Genomic DNA, 24,808 nt, shown 5'->3' with positions numbered 1-24,808 from the left:
CTTGCCGTATCAAGAGGATAGTAACCGATCAAGAATGTGTAGAAATGTTTGAGGTGGTCCTTAGGAAAGATGCTAGTACTTGGTTTGACTCTTTGCTCGAGGAAGTTAAGGGGAATTACACAGAAGTTTTGAATCGTTTTAAGAGATACTTCTTTGATCCCCAAAACACTCAAAAACTATGGCAAGACATTGTTTCTCATGAGCAAAAAGACTTAGATGACTACTACTTGTACAAGCAAGAGTTTCTACGTCTTTGGGCTCTATGGATACGAAATGTTGCTAACCCTGGTGATGGTGCAGAATTTTTAAAGAAGGAGAGGTTCATAGCCGGACTCTTTCCTGACCTTAAGGTAAAAGTTGAGGCGGGTGCACCTGCTACTTTTGATGCAGCTGAAACTAGGGCTGCTGAGAAGTATAGGAAACTCAAGTGCTTAAGGGGAGAGGTTCCAATAGAAGGTCTTAGACCCAAAGGTAAGTCACAAGCATCAACATCTAGGGAGCTTCCTGAGGTAACGGCTGAAGTGATCGAGAAGTTAAATGAATCTTTAAGCAGCTTGTCAATTCACCTTGCACAAGTTGTAGGTCCAAAGGGACAAGCAAAGAAGTCAGAAGAGAGAGAGCCACGAACTAGGAGAGTCTTGCAATGTTGGAATTGTGGAGAGTCTGGACATGGGATGTATAATTGTCCTTGGACCCGTGGGGAGCCAGGGAGACCTAACTTGAATTACCCAGTGATGAATGCAGGTGAAGAAACTAGTCAGCAACCACGGCTTATACAAAGGCCAAATGGAGCAAGACCACCTCCACAAGGAGTGGAAGGAGTTCCACCTTTGCCAGACCCAAACGTGCATGTGGTAGAGGTGACAAATTCAAGAGAGGTTGACATGGAAGCAAATGGCATTAAGCGTGGCCGACGGAAAGGTAAGGAGAAAGAAGGAGTTACATCACAAAGTGACCATGGACGAGAAAAGAAGGCAAAGGAGACCAAGGAAGCTAAGAGGACTCGACGTCGTATCAACCTCCAAGACTTTCCTCTTGGACATGGAATGGCTCCATACAACTTGTTGGAAGACATGAGAGGTAAGGGTCCTGATATCTCATGGCCTCAATTTCTTGCACTATGTCCACAAGTTAGGAGGGATTTAACAAGGGCAGTTAGCACTAGGAGAAAGGTAAAAGAGAGTGTGCCTGTTGTAAAAATTGCACAAGCTGAAATGAATGAGGACATTACACCGGTGCTAGACTGTTACATCAAAGGAAGATTGGTTAGGAAAGGTCTAGTGGATGGGGGTGCACAAATTTGCATCATGACAGAGGGACTCATGCAAAAACTAGGCATGCACATCCATGAGACACCTGAAATTAAGGTCAAGATGGCAAACAATAGCAAGGCTAGGTGCGTAGGCATTTGTAAAAATGTTTTTATGGAGGCCTTTGGCATTAAGAAGGCAGTGGATTTCTATGTCATGTCTACCAAAGGAAATGGTTACCCATTTATCCTAGGGAGACCATGGCTAATGAAAATGCGAGCTTTGCAGGATTGGGAGAGTGGAAAGCTAATTTGCAGGAACGACAATCATAAGAAGTTTGTCTTTGACATGAAGGAGCAACGCCAAGAGGAGCTCCATAAAGAATCATCTCAAAGTGAGACGGAAGAAGGTTGGACCGATAACACTTCAGAAGAAGAAAGTAGCGGCAGCATTACTGAAGAGGAGTCTTCCGTCGAAGTCATGGGGGTAAGGTTTAAGCCAACCAACCAAGAGACCTCTTGTCAAGGTTTGGAGGAGGTAGGTTCCCAAGAGAACCAAAAAGTGGAAGATGAAAGAATGCTAGAAGGTATGGTATCTACAACACTTACAAAGGATGAAAGAGAGGAGTTCAAATGTGTGCTAAGGAAATTTCCTAGGCTTTTTGCTAAAGACTACACCGATGTGCGTGGAGTAGATGCTGTTCAACACAAAATTGAGTTGAAGCCAGAGGCCACACCTAAGGCTCAGAAGCTACGAAGGCTAGGAGTCATCAAGGAGCAGGCTTTACTCAAGGAGGTAAGAAAGCTTCTAGCAGCAGGTTTCATTTATCCAGTGGAGAATTCAGAGTGGGTCTCTCCCGTTGTTGTCACTCCTAAGAAAAACGGAAAGTGGAGGGTGTGTGTGGATTACCGTCCACTCAATGAGGCAACAAAAAGAGATCACTTTCCCCTCCCATTTCAGGATGAGATACTAAATGAGGTAGCTAGTCATGAGAAGTACACTGTGTGTGATGGCTACTCCGGCTACTTTCAAATAGGTATCGCATTGGAAGATCAATTGAAAACAACCTTTATCACTCCTTGGGGTTGTTATGCTTTTAGAGTCATGCCATTTGGTCTGACAAATGCTCCTGCAACATTCCAACGTTTCATGAACATGGTGTTTCAAGCATTCTTTGGAAAGTCAATTAGGGTGTTCATTGATGATTTCTGCATTTATAGCTCAAAATCATTGCATCTACAAAGGGTAGAAGAAGGTTTAAAGAAGCTCTATGACATGGGAGGTCAAATCAACCCCGACAAGTGCCACATAGGTGAGGATGAAGTGATCTTGCTCGGTCACAAGGTTTCCTATAAAGGCATTGAGGTGGATCCTTCAAAGGCAAAGGCTCTTATTGAGCTCCCATCACCGAAGAGTCTTAAGGAGGTCATCTCTTTCATTCAGAAGGTGAAGTATATGTCACGCTTCATTCACTTAGCCTCGGAGTTGCTTCATCCTTTGCAAAATTTGACACAACAAGTAGAATTTTCATGGTCTGATGAGCTTGAAGAGTATTTTTGTAACATTAAAGTCATTTTGTCAGAGCTACCAACACTTATGCCTCCTTGTTGGGAGTACACATTCTTTGTTAGCTCTAGTGTTGGAAGGGAAACAATTGGTGCTGTGTTGCTACAACAAGATCCCCACAGTACAAGGATGCGACCCATCTACTTTGCTAGTAGGGTCATGAATGCTTCGGAGAGAGACTACACAGAAGCAGAACTCATGATGCTTTCTCTCATGTTTGCGGTGAGAAAGTTTAGATCCTACCTGCTACCAAAACCTTTTGTAATTCTCACTGCAGAAAATTTGTTCCCTTGGGTGTCATCTCAAATGAATCTTAGTACTAGGATCTCAAAGTGGATTATGGAGTTGCAAGAGTTCCAAAACTCTTTCAAGGTAGAAGATAGTGTGCGTGCACAATTGGCAGGGATTCTCACTTATAGGGTACATGAGAAGGAAATTAAGGTGCCTCAAGTAAAGACCCTACCATTGCCACCACCAAAAAGTATTCCCAATGCTTTTACCTTGTTCTTTGATGGAGCTTTTTGACGAGCCACAGGGAAAGCAGGGGGAGGGCTAGTGTTGCTCAACCCAAGTGGAGAGGTGGTCATGAAAGAGAAGGTCAATCTACCAGGTTCAACTAGCAACAATGAAGCAGAATACGACACACTACTTCATGGTTTGAAGATGTGCATTGGCCAAGGGATAAAATGTCTCATGGTAAAGGGAGATGCACTTCTCATTGTTAAACAGATTTTAGGCATTTGGGCATGCAAGAATGAAAGCTTAAGGACAAAAGTTCATGCCATTCGTAAGATGTTTAATCAGTTTGAAGAAGTGCAACTATATCATATTCCGAGGAAACAAAATGAAGATGCCGATTTACTTGCACAACAAGCCGTTGCATGTGTAAAGAAAGAAGTGCAGGTCATCATGGTGGCGGCTGCTGTGAAGCAACCGAGGTACCAGGGATTGGAGTCATTGGCTCCCATTATTGGCTACATTTTGGAGGGTGAGTTTCCACCAGACTTCACAAAAGCTCAGAAGAGGATACTCATGAAGAAGGCAAGCATGTATCTCTTCCTAGAAGGCTCCCTCTATCAAAGAGGGAAGGATAAAGTGTGCAGAAGAGTACCAACTATCGCGAAAATTCCAGCCATTCTAAAAGGTTTGCATGAAGAGGCATGTGGTGGTCATTTTTCCCAAGAATTAACTGTGAAGAATATTTTGCTTGCGGGGTATGTTTGGCCAAGTCTACATGTGGATGTCCAACATTGGTGTAAAAGTTGTCACAATTGTCAGGTAAATGGGAATAGAAGATTGATTTATGGTCCAAGGCAAATCGTTCTTGCAAATGGACCCTTTGAAAAGTGGGGCATTGATGCTATGGGTCCTCTGCCTAGGACCAAAAATGGTAAACTCTACATTCTAGTGGCTGTAGACTATATGACTAGGTGGGTGGAAGCACAAAGTGTGGCAAAGGTAAATGAGAGGACAGTGAGCAAATTCGTCTTCACTCACATTTGTTGTAGATTTGGCACACCTTTGGAGATTGTTTCTGATAATGGTCCAGGGTTTAGAAAGGGATTGCTCACAGAAGTCTGTGAAGAACTTCGCATTCTACATCGTCACAGTACACCCTACTATCCCCAATCAAATGTTTTGGTAGAAAAAGCTAATGGTGTCATTGCAGGCATCATTAGAAAGATGGTGAAAAACAAGACAAAGTTGTGGGATGACTTCTTGGATGGTGCCTTGTGGGCGTATCGAACCACATATAGGGAAGCCACGGAGGCTTTACAGCCAATTGAACTAAATATGGTCAAGAGGCTTTACAGCCAATTGAACTAAATATTCCAACAATGCGACTTCATGGCAAATCAGCACAAGATGATCAAGAAGCATGGATGGATCGACTTCTTACCTTAGCTGAGCTTGAGTGGAAAAGAGAAGCAGCATACGAGTGCTATAAGAGGAAAGCCACACAGACAAAGGAGAAGCTTGACAAGAAACTGAAGGACAAAGGCATCAATGAAGGAGATCTTGTGCTAAGGTATGACAATCGACTTGATAATTGTTTTGATGCCAAATTTGAAACAAGATGGCAGGGGCCATACATAGTCAAGAAGGCTTTCAATTCAAGTTACTATCAACTTATGGACTTGAATGGGAAAGAGCACTCCAGGAAGGTAAACGGCTATCGCTTGAAGCCTTACTTGAGTCGCCTTCTACCAAAGGATCTACCAGAGCAAAAGGCAACTATCCCATGTAAGTATTGTTCCATGAAGCATGAGTGTAACACAAACCAAAATTCCAAGGGGCCAAACAATGAAGATCTTGTCAAGGACTCTGAAGCACTCTCTTTGGAAAAGATTCTTTATGATGGTACATGAATATACCATCATCCTAGGGGAGGGCTAATGATAGCCGTTTTTTGGCTCTTTGTGATTGCCATAGTGAGTTATCCCCCCCTATAAAATCACTCAAACGTTGTGGTTACCCTCACCCTTTCACTGTATATAGGTGCGTGTGAGTTAGGGGACTTTTCCCATATCTCCTTACTGAAATAAAAAACCCTCAATTAGCTAGGCATTGGGCTAGTTGAACCAAAAAAATATAAAATATAAAAAATATAAGTATATTATGGCCCATGCGTATGTAAATATTTCTTTGTATATAGGGCCTAAATAAAAGATTTTTTCATAATTATTTTGGTATTTATTTAAATATTTTTACCTAGGTGTGTGTTATTTATGCTCTGTACATTGCCTCACCATTACCACAATTTTTCTTACCATTTTTCATACTCTTTATTCCATATAGAAATATTTTCATGTAAGCTTCTCTTATATTTGGTGTAACTCCACCCCAACAAAAATCCAAAAAAACTAGTTTTATTTATGTGTATATTTTTTCACTATTGTGATTTTTCCCTTCCTACATCTATTTTGTTTTTTTTCTAAAAAATTAGAACACCAAAAATATTTATCTTTTTATGGTATCCTCATAATGAGAGAGATTTCTTTTGACCCCTTTATATTTTTTCCACTTATATTATTTATATTTGACATGTACATATTTTTTAGACCCCTCAATATTTGATTTTCTTAGTTGTACTATTCACTTATATCATGATCTCAACAATATCTTCAATTATAGACCTACCAAATAAGGTCAAGGGTAGGTGGCATGCATACATGCACTATGGAGGGCTCACTCTTGGAGGTATTCAAAAGAATCATCCAAAGAAGGATCCCACAAGGACCTTGTGCAGTGGAAAAAAACATTCGGTTTAGCTGAATTTTTAAAGTTCACTTGCTCTCCAAATTTGAAAAGGTGATACAAGCAAAAGTTGTAGCTCGTGGGCTGAACTTTTGCCTAAAAGTTTTTCATATTTTTTTGAGCTACGAGCTGTGAGCTATGATTTTATTAGTGGACCCCAGTTTTCCCATGCTATGCAACCACACTCTCTCTTCCACTTTATCATTTTCCTCTTTCACACACACTTCTCCACTCATCATCCCCACCTCTCTCACCACTCCTCTCTACACCCTACTCACCTTCTCGTCAACCTTGAAGAATAAGAGAAACCATGGTGAACTCATACCTCCCACACACAATTCCATTCCAAAATTGACCACCTAGTCTCATTTTTCCTCCTCCAATTTATCCATATCTATCAAAAAAATCACAAAATTCAGCCTCTTCTCTTAAAAGACAGCATCATGGTGGTTGATTACTCAGCTTCAATTACCTTGTCTCTCAAGGAAGGTCAAGAGTGGAGAAAAAATGTACCGTCAAAGCTAGTGGACCGTCAACAAGCGTCAAAATTGGCCCTACTCAAGACACTTGGAGCATCAACCTTGTAAGAAATCCACCTTTTCTTACCTCTTAAGGGTTTTTCTTCCTTATTTGTATCCTACATGGATACTCCCATTGTAAATATCCAATTCCATTTGTAAATTAATACTAGCTCTACTAACACTAACCCACTATGAAAAGTCCTATCACCTCCATTTCTCTCCTCTCTCTTTCCCCACCAACTTCTTGATAATTCCAAGTAAAAGAAATTAGATAAATTGCTGAAAATCTAACCCAACCATGGTTAGAGGAGTAACCCTAGCCTTCAAAATTGCTATAAAAGGAGGGTGTAGCTAGCACAAAAAGGGGGGGAGAAGAAAGAGCACTATGCTATAGCTTGAGAAGCCAAGCTCAACCTCTTAAGAAGGAGCTCTTCAGTGGAATCTCATTGGCATTAGGCATATGTATGTGTTGTATTAAGGGTGATTAGCAAGGGAACTCTATGCCATTGTAAGAGAGAGTGATCATTAAATTATCATTTCTCCTACTAGAGTAAGCCCAACATTTGCTGAATCAAGGAGGGTGAATTTGGACTAAGCATGGATACCTTGTCTCCCTTCCAACGTGAAGTCATGGACAATAATGATGTGTAAGTGTCTTGGTGTTTTATTTAAGTTCTTGATAGCTTGTCTCCGGGTATTGTTATCAATTTAGCCATAAATCCCACATGCTGTAAGAGGACGACAGGTTGGAGAGGACTCCCCTGGCCTTAAGACAGTGATTGGGGTGGCTTTTTTCTTGTGATGTGTTGTGGTGTAATTTACTCAGGCTATGTTGAACAGATACTAATCTCACTTTGATTGGTCATGACAGATTTGTAAGAAGGCATTAGTGCAACAAGCACCCCCTTCCCCCTTCTCTCTCTTTCTTACATATATATATTTATGTTTGCTTGATCATTAATGATACACTTCAAAGCAGCCCGAGCACCATCTCTCTCTCTCTCTCTCTCTCTCTCTCTCTCTCTCTCTCTCTCTCTCTCTCTCTCTCTCTCTCGTGTTTTAGTGTGTGAGAGTGTTCCATTGGTGTTAGGGTTAGTGTAAATTCCTTGCTTGTTTGTGGGTTGCTCTAACAATTCTCCTCTTTTGCGTCCTAGTTCGCTCTTAAACTAGGTGGTGCCCCTTGTGTAGTTGGGATTTGGCTGTGGGTTTGTTGTTTTGGTTTGTGTTGTGTTGTGCCCCAGCCCCATTGAGCAGCACGGGAGCCTTGAAGGGTGTCTAGAGGTTGCTCTTCTTGTTGCCCGCCCCGGATCGCCTCACTACGAATGTGGTGGACCACATCGAGTAGCTGAGTGCCCCGTTAGAATGCAAAATAATGCTGCACTATTGCAAACAAGTCAAGGGAGTGCATTGGCAATGCCAATACTCACTTGTAATCGTTGTGGCATAGATCATTTGATCGCACAGTGTCCTAACAATCCAAACGCACCGAAAATCACACCATTGAACTTAATAGAGATTGTTGATGGGACACCACCAACTATAAACATAGTACCAGTAAACGCACTCACACGATCGATGCTCCAAAAACAAAATTATATTCTTGAGGAAAGAGACACGGCATCAATTGCCCAATCTCAGAAAAAGAAGAAAGCACGAAGAAAGAGATCGCAAAAAGCAGCGAAGTCAGACCCCAGCTCAAAGACCAACATAGGGACTGGTGATGACCCCGTATATATGAACGATGCTGAAGAAGATTCTAATTCAGGTGAAACCATGGAGACCAAAACGACCACTAACATAGAAACCAACAAGGAAGATCTTCATGAGCCACAATGGCGAGGATCCAAAAAGAAGATAGGAACTTACCCAAACCCTACAGAGGAGATTGAGCGAGTCAAGCATTTAAGGATTTTGGTAGAAGATACCCAAAGGGATCTAGAACCAGCACCTAGGAAGATCCAGATTACAGACACCGTGTTCCCTACACAACAACAACCTCACCAAGTCCATAGACCCTTGGACATACCTAGTGTCATCCAAGAAGAAAGTGACTTAAAGTCATGGGAAAGTGGGCGTACTCACTTCTTGATGGAAAGAATGTTTACAGAGGGACTACCTGATCCTATCGAAGAAATGGAGATCCCATCTTCCCCACGTCAAGGGACTCAAGGCCAAAAGGTGCCGTTAAACATTTCCAAATTGATGGATTTCATGTCTTCAGAAGTTAGAACCACCATCATGTCCAAACTATATAAAGACCCCGAGCTAGTCTCAGCTCTTCGAGCCTTCCTCAATGGAGAATTACAGGCCGGATTACCATAGTTTGCACATATGAACAAACCTGACTCGGTAATGAATGATGAGGAACATTTAGCACGACCATCTGACCTAGCGGGACATGAATCTGTAATTGAAATACCCGTTAACAAGTTGGGGCAATACTTTGAAGGTGATGAATCTAATTCTACTCTACCAATCACTACTAAAGGATTAACTGTAAAGGGGGTCTTGACGGTGGTGCGGGAGTCAGCATGGTGACAAAGAGTTGTTGGGAGTCTATGGGGAGACCTCACCTTGAAGCCACAAGCGTTGTGGTAGAAATGGCTAATGGATCTATTGTTACGCCTATTGGAATGCTAAAGGATCTCAGGATCAAGGTCTTGGGACACAAGGTAAGGCAGACTTTCATTGTTATGGATTTTTCCAAGCATCCTATGTCATTTGAGATGATCTTAGGGCGTCCATTCATGAGGGAAGAAAAAATGGTGCATGACTGGTCCAAAAACCACGTCTACTTACAGTTCCAAGACTCTGTCATTCGAGTTGATCTTTTAAGTGGTCGAACACATCCTCTAGGAAATAAATTCATCATTGATAATTGATCAGACACAACAATTCACTCAGCTCCATTACAGTATTGTTACACGTGTAACGAAGACACGGATATTGGGGAGAACTCTCCTTATATGGATGTACTACCTGGGATGACTGAGTCGGACAATGTGGATTGGGTCCACCTAGCAGCAACTATAGATACATGGGGAGCTAGAGGAACAACCTGGGTAACACCAGATGGGGAAGAGATACCACACATTGCACCAGTAAACATGTTAGGTGTAGCGCATGTAACATCCGATGATAAGAAAGAGGCACACCTACCTGAGAGTGAAACTGATGATTCCTCAAAGGCTTTAGGCCAATACACATCAGAAACAGAATCTCGGGGAGAAATGGATTCAGAACCTGAGGAAACATCGAGTGAACCAAGTATAGAAACTAAACGCTCAAGGCCTAGTACGATCGTCTATGGTAATTTATATGAGAGTGAAGAAGATACAAGCGAAGACCTATCAGGCGAGTCGAGTCCAAACATTTACCAAAATCAAAACCTTAACAAGAAACAAAGGTCATATAAGAGACGACAATATCGAGCAAATGTGAGAGCTAGGATAAACAAGGAAAGATCTACTACAGAATGGCTTAGCTATCTAGGGGCATGTGATGCTCATCGAAAGCTAGTAGACAATTGGGGTGAACATCTCCAGAGTGTCATGTGGTGCAGCCCGCAACCCATTGACCTCGCTCAATTGGAGGTTACAGAGCCGAAATTGAGTCGAACTATAAGAAGACATCAAAACCAAGAGTTAGCACAACAACAAAAGGAGGCATAACTAAAAGAAAGGTCTCTGTCAGGACAAGAGCCTGCTGACTTAGATACAGCTCCTGAACATTTTAAATCTTATACCACGGGGGAGCGAAAGGTTGTGTATGCCAAAGCCCAACGAATACCTACCAATGGAAGCAGTGGAGTCTATGATGGTCCAGTGGTAGTTAAAGAGATAGAACTAGCAAACCCAGGTGAGGAGTCTAAACCAGTCTTTATTGCTCAAGACCTTACCAAAACTGAAGAGGCTGTACTTAAGGAGCTCCTCAAAGAATACAAGGATATCTTTCCTTGAACATATCATGACATGAAGGGCGTTCCACCTTCTGTGGTGCAACATACAATTCCCATGATCAACATTGCTAAACCCGTCCAACAACGACCCTATCCAATGAATCCTAAGTACGCCAAAATTGTACAAGAGGAGATTGAAAAACTTATCCAATGTGGATTCATATACCCTATTGAGCACTCAGAATGGGTTTCTCCAATAGTCATTGTGCCAAAAAATAATGGGAAACTAAGAGTGTGCGTGGACCTCAAGAAAGTTAATGTAGCTACTAGGAGAGATCATTATCCCTTGCCATATTCACAACATGTGCTTGAAAGAGTTGCGGGCAAGGAAGCTTATAGCTTTTTAGATGGGTACTCTAGTTACAATCAAATCACAATTGCATTAGAGGACCAAGCTAAAACTGCTTTTATCACAGAGTTTGGAGTGTTTGCATTTCGTGTTATGGCTTTTGGCTTAACAAATGCCCCTGCTACATTCCAACGATTAATAAACACTGCGTTTAAAGAATTTCTAAGGGAGTTTTGTGAAGCTTTCCTAGACGACCTTTGTGTTTATTCTTCTTGGGAGAAGCATTTGTTATATCTACGAAAAATATTTGAAAGGTGCAGATTTTATCGCATCTCATTGAACCCTTTCAAATGCCAATTGTGGGTTAAGCATGGAGTCATTCTAGGGCATATAGTGTCCAAGAACGGGATATCCACAGATGAGAGTAAGATTAAAGCCATTGTCGATTTTCCACCACCTATGAACTATAAAGGAGTTCAAAGATTTATGGGCCATGTTGGTTATTATCGAAGGTTTATTTTAAACTTTGCCGAGATAGCGCGTCCATTGTACAAGCTTCTTATCGAGTTTCACTGGACGTCGGAAGAATGTCATCAATCTTATGAGTTATTAAAGAAGGCCCTAACAAGTGCTCCAATCCTGCGAACACCTGATTGGAATTTACCTTTTCATGTGCATATTGATGCATCAAACTTTTCTATTGGGTGTGTTCTAACTCAACCAGGAGAACATAAATTGGACTACCCTATTAGCTTTGCAAGTCGCCAATGAAATGATGCCGAGATGAACTACACTACTACAGAGCGCGAAGGTCTAGCTATGATTTACGCAGTAAAGAAATTTCGCTATTAACTTCTTGCTACCAAGTTTGTGTTTTATGTTGATCATCAAGCATTGCTATATTTGGTAAACAAGCCGTGTTCCACAGGTCGAATTACACGATGGTTGTTAATTCTTCTTGAGTTTGACTTCACCGTTGTTGTGAGGCCTGGGAGAAAACATGTCATGGTGGATCATTTATCTCGTATGCCTAATGGCAAAGCTCCTACGGGGGTTGATGATGAATTGCCTGATACTCCTTTGTTCATTGTTGAGACAATGCCTGAATGGAGTGAAAAGATTGTTAACTTCTTAGTTAATGGTTTTCCACCCAAAGAGCTGCGAAAAGATATAGCTCAAAAATTAATCAAGGAATGCGAACCCTATTGCTTACTGGCTGGAACTCTCTATAAGAGACGAAAAGATGATGTTCTTAGACGCTGTGCCTGCGAGGATGAGTATTTATACATTCTACAAGAGGCACACGTGGGCGTAGCTGGTGGTCACTTTTCAGGAAAGTTGACTGCCCGAAAGATCTTACAGTCAGGCTATTGGTGGCCCACTCTGTTTAAGGATGCATCACTTTTTGCAAAGGGATGTGATGAATGCCAACGCTTCAAGAAGCCACAAAGAAGGGATAGGATGCCTCTACATCCCATCAAGGTAACCCAACCATTTGAAAAGTGGGGCTTAGACTTTGTAGGACCGATTAGTCCGGCTGCACGTAACACGCAATCACGATATATTATTGTGGCTACCGACTATGTAACCAAATGGGCTGAAGCAAAAGCAACACGAAAGGCGGATGCAAAAACAACAGCTAAGTTCCTCTTTGAGAACATTATCACACGTTTTGGATGCCCCTTTGAACTTGTGAGTGACAATGGAACTCATTTTATAAATGAAGTAATAAAAGAACTCACATCAAACTTCATGATATCTCACCACAAGTCTACACCCTATTATCCCCAAGCAAATGGCCAACCTGAGAGTACCAACAAAACTCTCATCTCCATTTTGACAAAGACAGTTGAGGCTCATCGCACTGATTGGGACCTAAAGCTTACATCAGCTTTATGGGCTTATCGTACTGCGTATAAAGTTGCTATTAATTGCACACCGTTTAAGATGGTGTATGGCCAAGAAGCAGTTATGCCATGGGAGTTTGTCATTACTAGTCTTCGAGTAGCTTCTCAAGAAGGTTGGGATGGTAACCCCTTAGTGGAGCGATTATATATCCTAGAAAGGCTAGATGAAGAGAGGCAATTAGCTGTGCGAAATGCTCTAGTGGAGAAGGATAGGAGAAAGAAGTGGTTTGATAGCCATTTAAAGGATAAAGACATCAAGGTTGGTGATAAAGTTCTTATGTACAGGGTACGTAATGAAAAGAAGAAATTGAAATACGTCGGTAAGGGACCATATCGAGTGTGTGAAATTACCCCGCAAGGTACCATTTGTGTGGAGACTCTAGATGGAGTTGAAACCATTGGATTCCTTAATGGGAGTAAATTCAAAAGATATTATGATCCTCTAAGCCAGGAAGAGTTGCAAGCCATCCATCAAAAGAAGGCTGCCAAGGAACAAGCAGAGCTTAGAAAAATCCAAGCAAGAGTTGAGGCTCGAGAACGACAACAACGTCTTAGACACCAACGAGAGGCTAATCTGGGAATCACGCAAGAATTTTTCGAGGACACAGATGACGACTCATTAGAATTTGAGCCACCCCTACGATACCCAGTTGAGCTAAATAGCCCCTATGGGAAAGTACTATACAATGCCTTATTAGATACGGGAGCTAAACACAATTTGTTATCCTATGGAGTTTGGTGTCAATTCGGAAAACCGACCCTATCCCCGAGTACGATGCAAGTCAAGGGCATTAATAAAAAGAAAACTGCTATTCTTGGAGTCCTTCAGACCCCTATTGTCTATGACAATGGAAGCATAGTGCAGAGGTTTCTAGTCATGCCCGCGGGAGCTATGGAAGGCAACGTAAACCTGGGACGCACGTGGATGTTGGCAACCAAATGCACTATTGATTGGGATATTGGTAGTGTCACGACGCGACCACCGACTCTTGCCTCTATCATTCAAGCAAATTCACCTATGTTGCAAACTCTAGCAAAGTTGAAGGATAGCCAACATTCACAAAACAAGGTGGTTAACTCGTCTTTGCAGGCTACTCATGAACCTAGCACTTCAACACTTGTAGTTGCAGCAAACAATAATATTGCAAATACTCAACCTGCACGACCTAAGAGTACATATCAATGGGTCCCCAAGGCCTTAATTCCAACTACCTCAACCCTCCCATCCATTCCAAGAAAAAATTTCCCTCGAAAACCAAGAGCGCGCTCTAGGAGAGTCAAGAACAAATCACGATGGATTCCAAAACGACTATTAGAAGCCCAAGGCTACTATGATGGAAATGAGCATATTTGGGTACCTAAACGTAAAATGTGTCCTTCCCTATCGACAAAAAACCCATATGAGTCAAACAGTGTAACGCTAAAGCCAATGGCAGACCGTGGGAAGGGAAAGATCACAGAATGCTACACACTAGTCCAGAGCTAGTGACGAAGGAAATTTGGAATGGCGGCCTCTACACCAAAACAAACTCCATTGCGCCACAAGGGAAATGAGATGAGGGCACCACCTAGGCTTGGAAGCGTGGACTAGGACCGCTACACAAAGAGAGAGAGAGAGAGAGAGAGAGAGAGAGAGAGAGAGAGAGAGAGAGAGAGAGAGAGAGAGAGAGAGAGAGAGATCACTATGAATGAAACATTAACCGTAATGTGTGTACAAGGAATGGATGACTTCAAACACTCCCAACACAAATAGCATATAGATTACCAAACAATCACTCAAGGATTAGCCAAGATCACATCAAGCACTCTCACACGCATATAAAACATTTCTCTTAATTAACATAAGTAAGAGGAGGAGAGGTTACTAGCATGAAACAATTTGCACTCTAGGATGTGCAAGAATAGAGTGAATGAATGAGCTTATGGGCTCATGGTGAGTGATACAAAGGCTCAATGGGGCTGAGGGAGGCTTGAAATTACAAAGGGAAAGGCCTCTTTATATAGGAAAGAGAGTGATTAGGAGTGAGGTTAAGATCCAAGTGTAATTTGTACAAATGAATCTTGATTAGGGACATTCAACCAATGAAGAAGCTCCTTCCAAGTGATTTGTTGACCAATTAGCTCCATCATCACTTGTGTTATCTTCACTCCTTCCTCCATAGCTTGAGTCCAAGAGATTCCTTATTTTAAAATGTAAAGAATCTACATAAAATCAATACATATCTAGTAATAATAGAAAGGGGTTGAATGAGAACTTATGAATTACAACAAGATTAAGCATGACTTGAGAGGTGATTAGAAGAGGAACTTTGATGGGTTTTTGAGCTTGAGAGAGAAGAGGAAGGAGAGGAGGGTGAGAAGACTAATGGCTGATTTTAGAGAAGGTCTCAATGTGGAAAAGGAAGGGTGTGTGTGTGTAAAGGTAGAGGGGGTGGTCTCCACCACAGTTGAAAAAAATGGCGTCCACCATTTTGGCTATATCTCCTAGACCGTAGATGCAAAAATCATTAAAAAAATATGGCCAGAATCTCCAGCTCATCAGCTACAACTTTGATGAAGACAACTTTTCTTGGATCGGAGTGGAAGTATTTTTTAAAAATTCAGCAAAATCATGTGTCTGGTTTCTTCCTTTACCAAGTCTTCCACTTGGGTCCCATTTGTTTGAATCATCATATGGCTCCAAAGCCATGATGATATGAGCCACTCATGACCCTTGAATCATGGGTGCATGGCTCCACAACCACATCATATCTTTTCTTTTCACATTTACATATTTTCCCTTCCCTTTACCACTAGGTTCTCCCTCTACCTTTCACCTCCGGTGAACTAGTCAAGAAAAAATCATTTTTTTTATTTTTCCAAGAGGTTGTTCTCACTCTTCCTTTTATTGTAAACCTCTAGAAGCAAGGAAAACCAACAAAATATGATAAACAAAAATATGTGATAGGCTCGGATCATAGGCCCCCCAAACCTGGCTAGGGGTATTTATGCCTCTAGCCTACTTTCTTTGATCTTGAGCTGACCTTATCCTGATGTGATAAGGCTTTAGACGCCATCCATTTGTCCTGGTCTTGTGCACTTTACCATCAATGTCTTGAAGTCTGTAAGAGCCATTTTTGAACTTTTTGGTGACCAAGAACGGGCCTTCCCATCGGAAAAGAAACTTTCCATCCTTACGAGTGTCGAAGCGATTGTCATATCGAAGCACCAGAGATCCCTTTTTGATGTCTTTGGATGCTAGCTTTTTGTTGAACTTTTCTCTGCGCTTCTCTGCTTCTTGAGAATAGTGGTTGATGGCTTCTTCACGATCCAATTGCAGCCTCTCTAGATCCATGATCCTTTGATGTACTTTCTCCTTTTGAGAGCCTACCTGGCTACCCAATATTCGAAGACTTGTTAACTTCACTTCAATGGGCAAAAGCGCCTCCTTTCCATAAACCAAATGAAAGGGTGTGTACCCTAATGTGGTTTTGAAGGAGGTTCTATAGGCCCATAGAGCTCCATGCAGGTGTTTGTCCCAATCTTGGCGCCTGGCATGTACCTGTTTGGTGAGAATTTTGCAAATGATTCCATTTACCTTTTCCACCAAACCATTGCACTGAGGGTAGTAAGGAGTAGAGTGTTGATGCTGAATATTTAGCTTCTTCATGAGTTCTCCTACCAAGTCTTCTCTAAACCCCGGTCCTCTTTCAGATAGTATTTCAAGAGGGGTGCCAAACCGGCAACAGATGTGGTCAAAGATGAACTGACTCACATCCTTAGCAGTAATTCTATTGGTCGGCATAGCCTCAGCCCATCTAGTCATGTAGTCTACTCCCATGATGATGTACTCTTTACCTGACTGAGTGCGTGGTAGAGGCCCTATGGCATCAATTCCCCACTTCTCAAAGGGCCCATATACCTTTATTGGGTTCTGAGGTTCAGCTATGAGCCGTCGTGGTCCTGCTTTCTGACATTCATCACATGTTTGACACCAGTATTTGACATCACGATGAAGACTTGGCCAAGTAAACCCAGCTTGTAGAACCTTTCTACTAGTGACGTCGTGTGCAAAGTGTCCTCCGCACATATCATCGTGACAAGCTTTTAAAATCTCTTCAATTTCACTCTTCAAAGGCACTCTCCTAAGCACGCCATCCTTACCAAGACAATACAAGTCATCATTTACTATGCGATACTTGGTAGCCTTCCTAGCTAACCATCGCCTTTCCCCTGCATTCAAGTGTTTAGGAGCCTCTCCTTGCTCCAGAATGTGCATAATATCTTCCAAGTCCTCCTTGCCTTGCTGAAGTGGAAGTTTGATGGCCACTGCTCCCACTATTGACTCATTTAACTTTGATGATGCTAGGTGGTCTGCATCCTTGTTCTGGTCTCTTGGCACATGATGTACTTGTGCCTCCCTAAATCTCCTCATAAGAGCTTTTGCTTCTCTCATTTTAGTAGAGAGACGGGCATTTTTGCAAGCCCATGTACCTTGCATTTGCCTTACCAAAAGCATGGAGTCACCAAAAGCGTTTAATCTCTTAATTGAATTATCGAGGCACCAACAAAGGCCATGAATTAGAGCATGATATTCTGCTTCATTGTTGGAGTGGACATCTTCTAGAGTGATCCCTTCACCATGGATCCTCTCTCCCAATGGGGATAAGACCACGATGCCTGCAGCTGCCTTATCCTTGGTTCTCTTGTATGCTCCATCAAAGTAGAGGCTATAAGCATTGACCAAAGCCTCTAGAGCTGGAGGTGGTGGAAGTTCCTTTCTCTTCAAATGGAAAACTTTTTCATAGCACTTGTTTGTTAAAATGTCGGCTAAGCATGCTCGAGTTGTTCTTTCAACCTGTATTGTATAATCAAACTCTTGAAGTCGCACCACCCACTTTGCTATTTTGTCAGAGATTTCCATATGTTGTAGTGCATAGGGAAACATATCCTCCACAGTGATAATTACAAACCTCTTCGGCAGCAAGTATGGACGAAATTTGGTTACCGCAAACATGAGAGCTAACACTAGATGTTCCATCAGGGTGTAGGCCTTCTCTGTGTTTTCCATGAGGCGGCTAGCAAAATACACAGGCCTCATAAAGGAGGTTTTTGGATCTTTTTGTAGGAGGGTAGCACCAATGGCTTCTTCTCCCACACTAGGGTTTACAAAGAATGTTTCTTCCCAACAAGGTTGGAGGATTACAGGGAGTGACCCTAACATTTTTTTAATCTCTCTAAAATGCCCTTCACTTTCTTCACTCCAAACAAGCGTCTCTTGACGAGTCAGCTGTTGTAGAGGAAATATCACTTGGGAGAGTAAGTGTATGAATCTACTCAAATATCTTAGCTTTTGCAAGAAGGAGATTAATTGTTTGATGGAAGTTGGGGAAGGTAGATTTAGCAATGTTTCTATCTTTTCAGGATCTACCTCGATTCCATCAATGGACACTACATGCCCTAATAGTGTAACCTTGCTTTCCCCAATGTGACATTTGTCCTTGTTTAGTTGTCCACCCAGCTTACCTAAACGAGTAAATCCTTCATCAATCTTGCCGAGATGCATACTTTTGGAGCTGTAAATACAAAAGTCATCTATGAAAACCCTTATGGACTTGCCAAAGTAAGGTTGGAAGACCATGTTCATGAATCGTTGAAAGGTGGCTGGAGCGTTGGTGAGACCAAAAGGCATGACTCGAAATGCAAAACATCCCCATGGTGTGATGAAAGTAGTTTTTTTCTGGTCCTCCTCTGCAATGCGTATTTGAAAGTAGCCAGAGTAGCCATCACACACTGTGTATCTCTCATGGCCTGCTACTTCATTTAGAATCTCATCTTGAAATGGGAGAGGGAAGTGGTCCCTCTTTGTTGCAGCATTTAGTGGCTTGTAATCCACGCACACTCGCCATTTACCATTCTTCTTTGGCCTCACCACTACTGGGGAGACCCATTCTGAATCTTCTACTGGGTATATGAATCCTGCTTCTAAGAGTCTCTTCACCTCAAACAACAGTGCATTTTGTTGCACAACTCCTAATCTTCTTAGTTTTTGTACTACTGGCTTGCTCCCTTCTTTTAGATGGATATGATGCTTCACTGCAGTGACACCTGTAATGTGAGTGTAATCAGAAATAAACAATGATGCATGCTTCTTGAGAACATTTACATAACCCTCCTTTTCTTCTTCCTTTATATCCTTGGATAACATCTCCTCTAGGCTGGCATCCCACACATTCTCCATTTGGATCCTTAGGTTGTCTTCTGATGAGGTAGTTTCCTTTATGGTGACGCCCATGACTTCGAGAGTGCTATCACTCTCTTCACTTGAACTCTCTTCCTCGTCCATGGATGAGGAGCATCCACTTGAGCTCCACTCATCACTCTCTTCACTTGAACTCTCTTCCTCGTCCATGGATGAGGAGCATCCACTTGAGCTCCACTCATCAGCTGACGTCTCTAGTTCAAGGTTCTCTTGTCGCCCATTCTTTAGGTTATAAACCACCTTCCAACTATGGCCACCCATGCGAGGCCTCAACTCCAAGTCTCCTGTTGCCCAATCTTGCCTAGCTCCTATACCCATGAGCCAAGGTCGTCCTAAAATAAGGGGGTATCCTTCTCCCTTTACTGGCATCACATAAGCATCAACCTCTGTAGTGATTCCAAAAACAGAAACTCTCAAAGCTTTCACTACACCCACACAAGTGACAGAGACATTATTGGCCATTTTTGCCCTAAAGTTTGATGATTCCATTACCTCTAAACCCAATTGATGCATTAGCTTTTTTGTCATGACACAAACCTCTGCTCCACTATCAATGTAAGTTTTTGGAATCCGTTGTCCCTTGATTTGAGCTTCCACCAAAGGCACTATATCCTTGAGACCATATGCTTTGATTACACTTAATAGCTTACTTCGCTTTGCCCTCGTGCTCACCATTTTTGACCATTGTCGTCGAAGCTTTGGGGAGATATGAAGTAGTTGTGGCCAAGTAATCTTTGGTCCTTGAGAACTCACATCAGCTGTCAAGTCATAAGGTTGTGTCCGAGATCCCATAGGGAAATCAGAAATGTCAATTTGAGACCTAGTACGGGTCTTTCTCTTCTTGGCTTCATCTTTAGTTGCCCGAGATGTACTTGCTTCATTGCTTGCATCCTTGCTTGTTTCTTTACCTACTTCTTCTTGGACACGCACACGTTTGATAGGCATTGTATCCACTTCATCTATCTTCATCTTCCCTTTAGCTATCTCTTCCTGGTTGCTTCTGCCCTTGAGGACCTCCTCCATCCTTATGATGCTCACATTTGGTTGAGTAGCAGGGGCTTGAGCTTGAGCACGAGGTGGCTGCAAAATTTGAGGTTGCGGTTGCTCTTGTGCTTGAGCTCTAGCATGGGGTGGACTTGTTGTCGAGGACCTCTGATAGGGTAGTCATATCTTCTGGGATGAGGGCAATTATAGATGCCGTGGCCATTTTCCCCACAATTGTAACACAAAATTTCCCTTGCTTGACGTCGCATTGGTGGCCGATTCCCACCATTTCCCTCAATAGGCCTTTTTGCACCCTACACAAGATTTACTCTCAACCCCTCTAGCTGGTTTGTGAGATTGTTTATTTGTTGGAGCATATCTTCTTGTTGACCTCTATTGAGGTCTGGTGCATTAGGCACATTTGGAGGTATGTGAGGAGCTTCCATAGTTGTGATATTGCCTCCCAAAGCTAGCTGGCCAGCTTGGGCTTGATAGAGAATCTTTCTATTCTTTTCCCTAGCAATTCTTAAGGCATCTTCAAAAGCATTTGGAAATTTGCTCTTTACCTTCTCCCTTAGCAAGGGGTACAAACCTGAGATAAATCGATCCTTTTGGAGGCAATTGGGAGCTCGCTCACTAGGGTTTAGTGAGTCTGACCATTGCCCCCAAAGTTTCAAAAAACCTTCCTCATAGGTTGCATAACCATGAGGGTCAACTTGATGAAGGGACAGAAGCCGTTGCCATAGTTCTTCTGCCGAATTGGCTCGTTGAAATCTTCGTAGGAAAGCCACCTTCAATCCCTCCCAATCAATTCTTTGGGTTGGATCTAGAGCCTGGAACCATACCCTAGCTTCTTCTTTGAGCACCCAAGGAAAAGCTCTCAATTTCAATGCTTCGTCATCCCTCCCGGACACAAGGAAAGCCATCTCCAAGTTATCCAAAAAATCCCCAGCATTTTTCCCACTACGCCCAAAAAATTTTGGGAAAGCCATCATAAAAGTGGGTTGCCTTCCTCTCAATACAGCACAAAGATGAAAACGTTTAGGCCCAAATCATATCTTATTAAGGGTAGAATAAATGGATTGATAGATGCATTAATCTCAGCTAGACGGCGAGGGCCTAGTAAGTCCCTTATGATGTTTTGGAACCTAAGCTTTGTGCTAGCTATTATATGCACATTTTGTCTAGCAAGAGGTTGGAAAGGTCCATATAAATCCCTATGATTCATGGAGTATGCTTAAAGCAAGATGAAGATGTGAACATCAAAAGATACATTATACTCCAAAATAGGAAATATTATAGGGTCAGGGGACAACAATATCTCTCTCAACCTCTCAGCTCCAAAATAGAAGACCAATCTTTGTTGGAAAAAAATCTTTCTATCAATGCGCACATTCACCCTAATATTCTGAACTGATTGAAAGTTGTAGAAAATGGGATTATTCATTGGTGCATTAATTACAAACTTCCATGAAGCACTTCATTGAAGTTGAGCTCTCTTGGATCCCACCATTTGAGAGATGCGAAGAATTTGCTCACCAGTGATTAGCCTAGCTTTGGTGTGACCATCTTTAGCTTTGTAGAGTTCATAGGGTTCGATGGCTACCCTCTCAACCACCTTGAGCCTTCTTGCTAGTAGTAGTTGGAGTGCATCACCATATGTAGCCTCTTGCCAATACCGCACCCCACTGATGTGTAGCTCCCCCTCCAAAAACTTGTTAATACCCGAGTTTGAGAGTGCTTTCACCACCTGAAGTCGAGGCTTCAAAGGAAGTGTCTTCACACTAGCCACAAAGCACTCAACACAATTTTTTGACCTAGGGACTTGATGACTACAAGATTTTCCTTGAAGCAAAGAAGGGTGTGTGTAGTTAACTCTCTTTACCCGCATACGTGCCGTTTGTCGATACAGACGCTTCTTTTCTCAAGCTTCTTGGGGAGACCATAGTGGAAGTCTCGGAGAATTTGATGGATCTTCCTTCATAGGATTGATAGAGCGCTGCTTGAGAACTCCTCCATGGGGGCACCAATTTATGACAAAGGAAATTTGGAATGGCGGCCTCTACACCAAAACAAACTCCATTGCGCCACAAGGGAAATGAGATGAGGGCACCACCTAGTCTTGGAAGCGTGGACTAGGACCGCTACACAAAGAGAGAGAGAGAGAGAGAGAGAGAGAGAGAGAGAGAGAGAGAGAGAGAGAGAGAGAGAGAGATCACTATGAATGAAACATTAACCGTAATGTGTGTACAAGGAATGGATGACTTCAAACACTCCCAACACAAATAGCATATAGATTACCAAACAATCACTCAAGGATTAGCCAAGATCACATCAAGCACTCTCACACGCATATAAAACATTTCTCTTAATTAACATAAGTAAGAGGAGGAGAGGTTACTAGCATGAAACAATTTGCACTCTAGGATGTGCAAGAATAGAGTGAATGAATGAGCTTATGGGCTCATGGTGAGTGATACAAAGGCTCAATGGGGCTGAGGGAGGCTTGAAATTACAAAGGGGAAGGCCTCTTTATATAGGAAAGAGAGTGATTAGGAGTGAGGTTAAGATCCAAGTGTAATTTGTACAAATGAATCTTGATTAGGGACATTCAACCAATGAAGAAGCTCCTTCCAAGTGATTTGTTGACCAATTAGCTCCATCATCACTTGTGTTATCTTCACTCCTTCCTCCATAGCTTGAGTCCAAGAGCTTCCTTATTTTAAAATGTAAAGAATCTACATAAAATCAATACATATCTAGTAATAATAGAAAGGGGTTGAATGAGAACTTATGAATTACAACAAGATTAAGCATGACTTGAGAGGTGATTAGAAGAGGAACTTTGATGGGTTTTTGAGCTTGAGAGAGAAGAGGAAGGAGAGGAGGGTGAGAAGACTAATGGCTGATTTTAGAGAAGGTCTCAATGTGAAAAAGGAAGGGTGTGTGTGTGTAAAGGTAGAGGGGGTGGTCTCCACCACAGTTGAAAAAACTGGCGTCCACCATTTTGGCTATATCTCTTAGACCGTAGATGCAAAAATTATAAAAACAAATATGGCCAAAATCTCCAGCTCATCAGCTACAACTTTGATGAAGACAACTTTTCTTGGATCGGAGTGGAAGTATTTTTTAAAAATTCAGCAAAATCATGTGTCTGGTTTCTTCCTTTACCAAGTCTTCCACTTGGGTCCCATTTGTTTGAATCATCATATGGCTCCAAAGCCATGATGATATGATCCACTCATGACCCTTGAATCATGGGTGCATGGCTCCACAACCACATCATATTTTTTCTTTTCACATTTACATATTTTCCCTTCCCTTTACCACTAGGTTCTCCCTCTACCTTTCACCTCCGGTGAACTAGTCAAGAAAAAATCATTTTTTTTATTTTTCCAAGAGGTTGTTCTCACTCTTTCTTTTATTGTAAACCTCTAGAAGCAAGGAAAACCAACAAAATATGATAAACAAAAATTTGTGATAGGCTCGGATCACTAGTTTGGGCTCCAAGGAAAAACCAATTTATTCCACCTAGCTCAGGAAGGGGGGAGTTCCATGAAGCTTCTAGCTCCTCATGTAATACATCCATAGAGGTAAAAGCTTCTACACAGCCTCCACCTACAATAGTGGACCTCCATGAAGCTACAAAGGAATCCACACCTTCCAGTGTTCAAGAATCACCTGATGAACCACTTCAAGTTCGATCCTGGGAGAGTACCTTACCACCCTTGCAACTCGACGAGGCACCTAAGGTAATAGAAAACTATTGGCAAAAATCTTCACCTATAACAACTTGGAACAACTGGTTTCAAAGGGTGACGACATCATTTCAAACGGTATGATCTAGCCAAGGAAGGGGGGAGTGTTTGTGGACATCCATTATTCACTTGCTTCCCTCTCAACCTTTCTCCCTGACCTCTTAATCTCCAATCTTAGGAAATGTATATATAAAGCCTTATACTCACAAAAACAAGATAAAAAAGTAAAAGAGCAAGAGCCATAACACAAAATCATAACAACAAACTATGCACAAAAACACGACCCTTGTAATATTTGCACTCTAACCATCATCTATTTGCATGTACAGATATAGCTAGTACGCTAGAGTCATCCACTCCTGCCTTGGGTGAGAGGTACCCTCGTTACTTTTCACAAATATTTCACATGGTCTTTCCAGTGCTTGCATGTGAATGGGATTTGATAGGTACGCTAGCATGTGAGAGGAATTTTGAGGAGTTAGAATGGCTGATACGTCTCTTGACCACGTCTGATCCATACTTAGTAGAGAGCGTTTCTCCCATTGCACAAGCCTACCCTTTTGACCAAGATGACTATAGGCGTCTAGTAACCTTCTTAGTAAACATGGGCACCTATGATGAAGAAGAAAATTTACAGGACTACACGGATAGCACATATGGTCTCATGGATGATGACTTTGTTTATCTCGACGACGAGGATAGGGTTTTATCCTTAGGATTTCCCCCCAACTTCTACAATATCCTATTCCCTTGACTCTCTAGGGGGAGTGCAAATAATTAGGTTAGGGTTCCTTATGTTTTTTGTTGTGTTCAATAAGTGTTGGTACCTTTTCCCACTAACGTGCCTCCTGGAGGTATTCCTTTTGTTTCCTAGTGTGTACAGGAGCGTGTTGCTATTGATAGGATTTGGACCTTCGTGGAACCTTTCTCTCGTTCACACTTCAAATCAAGCGCGACCATCAAAACAAACAGGTGTTTTTTGTCCATCATAGCATTGCCCCTATCTATTTTTCATCCATGTTTGTCTGCTTTAATTGTGATTGGTAGCCTAATATTCACCGCATTTTCTTAGTATC

Source organism: Adiantum capillus-veneris, chromosome 12, assembly GCF_014529385.1.
Source record: "Adiantum capillus-veneris isolate H3 chromosome 12, ASM1452938v2, whole genome shotgun sequence".
Lineage (NCBI taxonomy): Eukaryota > Viridiplantae > Streptophyta > Polypodiopsida > Polypodiales > Pteridaceae > Adiantum > Adiantum capillus-veneris.
Note: the sequence above shows the minus strand (reverse complement) of the source record.